General features: G+C 31.8%; 1 long non-coding RNA gene across 1 annotated transcript; it reads left to right on the top strand.

Moving 5' to 3' along the window:
- The first annotated feature begins 514 nt into the window (after positions 1-514).
- Positions 515-9,454, top strand: LOC116422313. Its single transcript, XR_004232903.1, has 3 exons — positions 515-780; positions 4,849-4,924; positions 9,223-9,454. It is a non-coding gene; the product is annotated as an uncharacterized LOC116422313 (long non-coding RNA).
- The last annotated feature ends 293 nt before the right edge of the window (positions 9,455-9,747 follow it).

The following is a 9,747-nucleotide window of genomic DNA, read 5'->3' as shown; positions in this document are numbered from 1 at the left end:
GACAAATTCAAAACTAAAATAGATTTAATCAAAAGAGAAAAATAGGTAAAGTGCACTATATATATTAGCCATATTCATCAATATTGTTTTAGACTACTTAAAATAACTAGACATATAGGGTGGAATGTGGTATAGGAAAGGATGGAGTAGGAAATGGTAGAATTAGAAAAATATGAAAAGACATGGACTTATGAAAAAAGATGTTATAAATCTTCAGAGAAATAGAAGAAACAAGTACAGTGCAATCTTTGTGTGTGTGTGCATGCACACAGATACATACACATACACATACTAATAATGATGGTCTTCTTGGAAGAGTAGGGAAGGAAAGGGGAAAAAGGAATAAAGTAAAAAGTGCATAGTAAAGACTAAAAGAAAAACTGCAAGGAAGCAAAGAAAAAATGGACAGCTCTGAACACAATGTATTGTATTTATTATGTAGTTTTCCTGAAATGGAAATATATTGCTTTATTTTTTGAATTCTCTTTTACATTTTTTGTGTCATTTTCCTATTTTGTATCAAATTTTAAAATAAATAGGGAAAAAGACATAACACTGCTAATTCTTCTCATGTCTTTTCAGGCTCTTTTCCTTTAACAATATGAAGAGGGATTGACCCTTTCTGTATTCCTTCTTGAACCTGGAAGTTGGAAGCACCCACAAGCAACTTGATCTGAGTCCCCAATCCCAGAGATTGGATTAGAATTAAAGTTATATTGTTCTCACCTACTCTGCCCCTCCCTTCATGTAAGAGTGAACATTCATTTCCCTTAATAAGGAGTAAGTTCCATATCAATGAACTTCAAGAGTTACACTTGGAAAACTACTTATTACATTATCTATGATCTATTGTATTTTAACTCATTATATTATTTCCCAATTAAATTTTAAACTCCTTTGGCCACATTCAGTAGTATTGTGAGTTAATTCAGTGCCTGGCATTTGTAAGTATATAATAAATGTTTGTTGATTGTTTGGTTGAGTAAAATGAGAATTCCTCTTCCTTGAATCTATTTTCAGTGAAAGTCAATTCTTCTGCCACCTAATCAATATCAAGAGTGGAAGAGTTATCATACTTCCTACTTTCTACTTCTTTTTTACATATTATTCTGACACTAGCACTCATTAATAAGCCAATAAACATTTTAAAAATATTTACTATGTGCCTGGCAATGTGATAAATGATAGGAATTAAAATATAAGCAAAAAGAGACAACTCTTGTTTTCAAGGACTTTACACTCTAATTAGGCCAGACAAAGCATAAAAGGAAACTGAAAATGGAAGAAGATAACTGACACAAGAGCATGGTGGAAATACTTAGACTATAGCCTGGGGAATGACACAGATGGATACTTTTTTTTGAATGGACATTCTGAAAGAAGCAGTCCAAAGGGAAAAATCAAATTAGAGTCACCAGTCATTCAACAAACATTTATCAAGCAGCTACTTTGTTCCAGGCAATATGCTAAACAGTGCAAATAAAAACACAAAAGAGAAAGCTTACAATTTAATGGAAGAAGACAATGCAGAAAAGGAAACTGAAAAATGTAGGAGAGAATTTACAGTTTGTATGGGAGGTGGTGCAAACTGAAAAAAAAAAATCTAAAGAAGTCTAAAGGAATGCAGCCAGTTGGGAACTGAAGCTGTCCTGACTCAGGAACTCTCCTTAAATGTAGATTTTAGAGCTTGTAAGTCTACCCTCCAGTCAGAGGGCCAGAGGTTACTGATGAGGTGTTTGACCAAAGATGATTCAGTATTGCACTGTGATGAGATTTCCCAGTGATGAGATTCCTGGGGGCATGATTGAGACAATCAGAAAAGTCCAAAGGGTATAGCTGGGTTGGAAATGAGAATTTAGCAAATTACCTTTCTTTGATAGAACACATAATCTTCTTATACCATCGTTCTCTTTGTCATCTCCCTATTTCTAGGTCATTCTCACCATTCCTTTGTGATTTCAATGCCAGGATTACAATCCTGCTTTTTACACTGTTCTTTGCTCTAAATCTTGGTAATTACAAAACTCACCGACATATTACATTGAAACCTTTGCTCCTGTTGACATAGAATAGATATATTTTTGATCATTATACCAATGGTAAATATTTTTCTCCTATCTTGAGGGGGAAATACTTAAATATATTCCAATTAAATAAACATTAATTGTATACTTACTATAGCTAAAGACATTTTAGATGCTGAGGAAGAAGAATAAAAAAAGACTGAGTTAGACAAAATTATCCCTTCAATTTGGATTTTATAATGTGAAATAATTAATTCAGAAGAAAAGGAGAATTTAGAGGGTTTATGTTTCAATCTGCTCAGTTTGCAAGTGAGGAAACTGAGGACCAAAGAAGTAAAATGACTTCTTCAAGATGAAAAGGTGGTAAAATTGTGGAATTGCAAACCAGGTTCTCTGATTCCAAATTCAATATTATTTCCATGTACCATTGTGTGAGGTAGGAAAAGAAAAAAAAAATTTTTAATTTGTTAAGTTTAAAATACTGACAAATAGTGCCACACCAGTAATAGAGCTTTAAGACTTCAAATTTAAATCTGAGGGCCAAATTTTACAAGTGAATGAAATTAAAATTTACAAACAAAAAAATCTATCTTCTGCATAAAGAAGAATTGAACAATGACTGAGAGATATAGATTTTTTTATGTAATATGAGGAGAATTTTATAATAATAGTAATTCTGAAACAGGCCATTATGACTAAAAATTACAAAAGGATTATATTTAGCCTGGACTCTGATACTATAGATTATACAAATTATTGATAGAAACCTACAACATATCACTGTAGGATGTAAAAATTATCAATTACAGAGTACCTAGGAAGAAAGGAGTTGGTAACGCTTTTTTATAATTCCTCCAGTTTTGTCAGTCAGATTTCCCATTATACTTTTTTTTTTCATATTGCAGCATCTACAGTTTTCTTTCTAAATAAAGTCCATCCGGCCATAAATTGGCTTCATTTTGCACCTTACATATGGGAATTTAAAAAAAATATATTTTCTTTACATTATGTGGATATAAATGAATTGTCCATTCTCCTGATAAATTGACTCACACTGTTGCTGATTGGTCAGATCATCTTTTCTTTTTCCTGTCACACATTTCTCTGATAGCATTAATTACATGTTTTGTTTTTCAAAATGTAAAATTTGTAAAACATTATGTATAGATAGAAAAATAGATACATAGAGATAAAGATGTCTATCTATTTATATCTTCATATATTAGTATATTCTATGTGAGTCTTCATTTTCCATTGGACAACAGTTAACTTTTAGTTCTTCAGAGATTGGCATTTTATATTTCACAGCTATACAACTTTATTGAAATTGTTTTAATAAAAACTTGGCAATCTTTTTTTCCCCAGTTACATATAAAAATAATTTTTGTTATACATATATTCACTTTTTAAAAACATATTTCCTTATGAATCATGTTGGGAGAAAACAATCAGAACAAAAGGGAAAAAATGAGAGAAAAAGAAAACAAAAGAAAAAGAAAAAAAAGCAAATGTAGCATGTGTTGATTTATATTCACTTTTCATAATTCTTTCTCTGGAAGTGGATGATGTTTTCTTTTCAAATTTTATTGCCTTGGATCACTGAATTTCTGAGAAGAACCAAGTCTGTCATAGTTGATCATCACACAATCTTGCTGTTAGTGTGTACAATATGTTACTGATTTTCTTGTTTCACTCAGCATCAGTTCTTGAAAATCTTTCCAGCCCTTTCTAAAATCAATTTGTTCATCATTTTGTATAGAAGAATAACATTTCATTACTTTCATATACTGTAATTTATTCAATCATTCCGCACTTGATGGAGATTTACTCATTTTCCAATTCTTTGCCACAACAAAAAGAGTTGCTACAAATATTTTTTTGCATATGTGGGTCTTTTTCCCTCCCTTATGATTTCTTTGGGATACAATTTGGCAGTCTTTAATAGAATTCAATTTTCAAAGGACTTCTAGTCTTCTGTCTTATTCCTCAGTTTTGGACCAAGTTCAATGTCCTTTGGCGGTGTTGATTCCGTTTATACACTCTGTTAGATAAACTCTACAAAGTACCCATACAACCAAATATCATAAGTGGACAATGAGAATTTTTCATCCACTCTAGTTACCATGTTGACTATTCTTAGGAAAAAATTCTCTTAAATATTTCTGGATCTCATTTAAGAGGCTCTGTAGTGTTCCTGGATTTGAAAACAATAGGAACAATGTCATCTGCAAACAGAAAATCTTGATGATATCATCATATAAAAGGACTCGTTCTTCAATACAAATTCAGTGTCAGATATCCTCCATAAAAATCAAGTAAATGACCCTGTTTTATGTCTCACTTATTTATAAATTTTTAAGAGGGAAATGAAACAAAGTTTTTGTTTTGTTTTTTGTTTTGTTTTATTTTTCATGTTGCAAAGTATCCTATAGGATTTTGATATATGAATGAAAGACATGTTGCTAAAGGAAATCCTTTTAAGGTGACAATAATTCTAGAAAATTAAAAAAAAATAATCAAAAATGACAATCATAGTAAGATCTTGTAATCTGAATATTTTGGTCAATTGTTATTGCATACACGTAGTATTATGTAATATTTTTATAAAGACAGACTATTTCAGACTAAAGTCATAATAAAAATATTCTTTCTGAGAACATATGTTATTTTAGAAAAAAAGTATAGTGGTAAAAAAAGTAGATATATAGATTAACGTGTTTTTCAATTTTACTTTTTTTTTGAAGGAGGGGCAATTATTAGATATTAGATTTTTTATTTTGTTTCTTTTGTTTTTTGTATATTCTGATAATCTTCCTTATTTCAGATTCTATGACAAAAGAAATGTTTCCATCACGTTTTCAAAATTCTGTCAGCTCCAGGAAGTACTTCCTGGTGTATAGGTGAGCTAATATAATTGTGTTTACTATTTTGATTTTCTTTGACATTGCTTATCTTTCCTAATATATTACCAGATATAATTGTCACATTATTGATGATATAAAGGGGGAAAGTTACAAACATATTTCACTTTTCATTTCATTTTTTAAAAATTTTTCATTGGCTTATTGTTCTTGTAGTTTCATTCTTAAATGCCCTTGGGATGACTTTGCTTAGTTAGGTCTCTTGCCAAGTTTCTTTAAAAAGGTTTTCCCCGTCACTGCTTCTCTCTGTTTTATGAGGCAATACAGCTCATAATCTTCCACTATCCTTCTCCTTTAGATTTTACAAACAAGTTTATATTCTAAACCAGTGCTGTCCTTGACTGCCATATCTCTCTACTTGACAAAGATATCAAATATTTTCTGGAAAGACAGATCATAGACTTTTTTGTTCTTTTGATTATGAACATTTATTTGCATTAGCTAAAATTCTATTTAAGATTGTAATAATCACTATCAATGCCCTTTTTCCTATCCAGTGAACATTTTTAAAATCAATAACTTTTTTATTGACCTATGTTGGAGCTGTATTAATTACCTTACATATATGTATTTTGCATTTTTGTTGTTTCTTGGTTTGCCATAACCAAAGAATTCATTACTAAATCTCCAAATGAATGGTGATAGCCATCTCAGTCTTTAACTAGGTCTCCCTCCTAAGATATGGGTCTACTGTTAGCTTTATACTCAAAACTTTACAGGATAATAAAAAATGCTTGAGCTTATCCTATTTCTGACTTCCATATCTCCTCCACAGGAGTAGAACTTTTTGGAGTGCTCTCCACATAACATGAACATTTAAAATGTTACATTGTATTATGTTTTATTGTGTACAGAAATCCCATGTGTTTGTGCATGTACTTTAAGGAAAAAATAATAATTTGAGGCTCCAAACCTTTTATCTTCCTCCAAAAATAAGGACACTATTAATTCTAGTTGAAGTTATTGGGGGTGGGAAATAATCAAATAATCTATTTTTTCCCACAATGGGACATAAATGCTACTGGTGAAAAAACAGTGCATATCTAGACATTAAATAGTTCCTACAAACATGAAAAATTAAATTATGTGACTTCTTATAAAAAGATATCAAAATGTTTCTTGTGGTACTAAATAAAAGGGCACTGGATTTGTCCTCCACCAGCATTCAGAGGTTAACAGCTCACAAAAATCCTCTTTTTTATCAGAAAGCAGAAAGAGGATATTCTGAAGGTCAGATCAACCTGCCAGTGAGAATACTGAAACTCTGTGATGCAAATTGAAGTTGTGTCTAGTGGTATTGTAAAATCTGATGCTCTTTCTCCTGTCACAAGCTGTTGCTTGAAGGAACCTGATTGTAAAGCAAGTAACAGCAGCACAGTGTCTATTATACAGTCAGACAGATCTCTTCTCCATCTCTGCCAAGTCAGACTCAATGTACTCTCTCCTGACAGCTTTGTAAATGAGAAAGGCTCAAAATGGGGGAAGGGAGAAGATAAAGAGAACAATTACCCATTAAAATAAGACACCTGGTCATTTAGGATTCCCAGTCTTTAAGGTTGATTATTTTTCTTCATAGGTCCATGGAAGTCACAATTATAAAGACTAATTAATTTTATTTTGGTATATCTAATAATCATTTTATATGCTGTAAAGAAAAATAACCTTGGAAGGGAGATGCTAAATCAAATCTAAATTCACTTAGCACCGCTGTCTAGCACTACCAAATAAGAATGAAAAAAAAAAATTCATCTGTTTGTAAGTTTGTTCTTCTTATTTAGGTCATTTCACCTTGTACCAGTTAAAGTTCCTATCACGTGGGGAAAAAAAGATAAATGCATGAAAATGTGTGAAATAAGTGACTTGAAAAAAATAAATTATGTCACATTCACACAAACTGAGAATTGAAAAGCAGGTCAAGCACTGCAGTACACATTTTACAAATCCGTCTGTGCACAGTGTTGCATACTAAACATTGCAGAAGGTTGTAAAAATATTCTGAGACACAGGGAAACAAATTCTGATGATTGATAAGAAGATATCATAAATATGATATGGCAGAAACTTACATAACATAACATAAAGGATAGGCAGGCTTGTTATTAGAAAGACATGGATTCAATTTTTGAATCTGACATATACTAGCTGTGTGATCAAGGACATTTCTCATCCCACCCCCATCCCAATCCAATATAATCTGCAGCATTTTCCCAACTGGAAATGTCATAACTTGATAAAATCCCATATTCTGACCTAAAATAAGAAACTGGAATAATATTGTTGGTGAAAAAAAAAAAAAAAAAAAAACGTTGTGCTTCTGTCATAAATCATGCTACAGTCAGAAGCATTGACTTTACTGGACATAAGAGGCGCAATTTGACACTCAGTATTGCAATCTGTGCTACAGCAAGTGAATTTTAATCTTGCTTTCTCTTGGTATAATTGCAAAATTAGTCGAGTTAATTAGAAGTGAAAATAACCAAGGCTGTTCCTCTGCCCATAACAATATATTTCTGAAAGTAATATTTTTCAGACAGTTTAATTCAAATTGGTGTGGCCTTTAATTATATGTTGATGCTTCTATATTCATAATTCCTTTTGTCCACATAATGTGCAGATGTTGAAGAGCTATTTCTATCCTCAGTTCTTTTGACTGTACCTTATATCAAGTGTTATAATACTATATTACAGAGAAAGAATATGAAACAAAGGTTTTTCTACAAGGGGCTATCAAATCCAAGATGATGGTCTAAACATTTCTAGAGTCAATGACCAATAACAATAAAAAGGAACACTGGTACAGGCAAATGGGCATTATTTTGAATAGACTTTGCGATGTACTACATAGCTACGGTCTGGCACTCTTGTTCCAAGGAATCTATAGGATATGGAGACTAAAGAAGTAACAAATGTATCTATATGTGTGTTGGGGGGGGGGTGTAGTTCTTATACACAGATTGGTAGTGATCAAATGATCAGAAAACTCAAATGATGTAAATCCCTACCCAGGAAAAAATTATTAGTTTCCTTTGAATATTGATAAGAATCAATGAAAACTTGTATTTTTTTTGAAATATTGAATAATTTGAAATAATATAGAATAATAATTTATTGAACAATAACTGACATTTTCTAGTAGTAGGACAGGAGACAGTTTTTCTTCATTATATAATCCCAAATTTAGTCACTTTTTTCACTCCAAAATAATAGAATCATTAAATAATAGAATTTACAGTTGAAAGAAACCTCAAAATTTATGTAATACAATTTTTTCCTTATACATCATAAGAAACTGAAGGCTAGAGATATATGATTTGTCCAATGATACACAAATAGTAGATATAGGAACTCAAGTTGAAGGGATTTCTTTACAATACAATTTACATAACTGTTTGCATCATTATACACATATAAGGAACTTGAGACACATGAGATCAAAGTTTGACTATTTTTAGGCAGAAATTTGAGTAACACCTGCAAAGTTATAGCTCCTACCTGTGTAAATGTCTTGAGAGCTATTCTTACATCAAGTTAAAATAACTTTGGAGTTTCTAGGTGGTAACTGAGTTACTTAAGCATCTACCTCTCAAAGGAATATTAGCATCAGAGCTCCAAAAAGAAATTTCAAAAGAAATTGATTTTCCTTCTACTTTAGCAATCCTTAAGACCTTTTAGCAACTGACTGATAGGGGCAGTGTGTTAGTTTAAAACTCATTCAATAAATATTTTGATAGAGGAAGATAGGAAGAAGATCATGGATTATAATTATAGAATAATGTAATTTAGAACTGGAAAAGACTCTGGATTTCAACTAGCCCAATATCCTTATTTAAGAGATGAAAAGACTGAGGAGAAAGAAGAAGTTAAATGATATATTCAAGGTTAAACTTATAAGTCATAGGGGATAAATATCAAATTAGTTTCTTTCTTTCTTGATCCAATATTCTTTATGCTGCCTAGTCAAGCTACCTAGCATTTAACTAAAATTTTAAACATTGACATTCACAAAAGATTCTAATCTAGTAAAAATATAGACAAATCTATTTAAGTGACTTCTACTGATTAATAATCTATTTCTTCCTTAACTCACCAGCAAACATAGTTTTGCCTTACCTGATTCTTTTCAGTGATGATAGTCTAGTTGTCAATCTCACACTCACCTTAAAGACTATACACTCCAACTAAAACTAAGGAGTATTCCAGTAAAATAACTGCCTTTATATGTTTTTTTTTTTTTTGGAGAACTGTTACTTATATGCTTCAATTCTTATTTTTTTCAGGTAGCATCTGCATCCTTTGTAATTCCAAGGGTAAGTGAATATGGTGTGATTTTGTACTATGCTTTCTAGAGCCCCCAAATTGGGATGCCAAAATATACCATGCTTTCTAGAGGCCCCAAATTGGGATGCCAAAATGTACCATCTGGATAGCTCTCTGGTGGATCTTGGAATCAGCCCCAGTTCTTGTTCTTAGTGGAGAAGTGAAGAAGCAAGGGAACCAAGAGGCTGGTCAAAGATAGAGTCCATTTATTTCAAGTCCTCTCAGCTCCTAAATACATTAGTACAATTACATCATTACAGCACACTGCACAAGTGCTAAGTATAAACACTCTGCTATTGATATATAAACCTCTTTACTGTAAGTATCCTTTGCTTTAAGTAGAACACAGGTGGCCATGCTCTTCTTGACTTCTCAGGAAAAGGCAAGAGCCCTTAGGGGAGATGGGGAGCTGAACCAGACATTGTCAGCAAGTTCTCTCTGGGCTAAAAGGTCTTATATCTTACCCAGAGTTCCCCTCCTGTCTG

The sequence above is a fragment of the Sarcophilus harrisii genome, chromosome 3 (genome assembly GCF_902635505.1).
Source record: "Sarcophilus harrisii chromosome 3, mSarHar1.11, whole genome shotgun sequence".
In the NCBI taxonomy this organism is placed as follows: Eukaryota; Metazoa; Chordata; class Mammalia; order Dasyuromorphia; family Dasyuridae; genus Sarcophilus; species Sarcophilus harrisii.
Note: the sequence above shows the minus strand (reverse complement) of the source record. Positions and strands in the feature narration are given on the sequence as shown.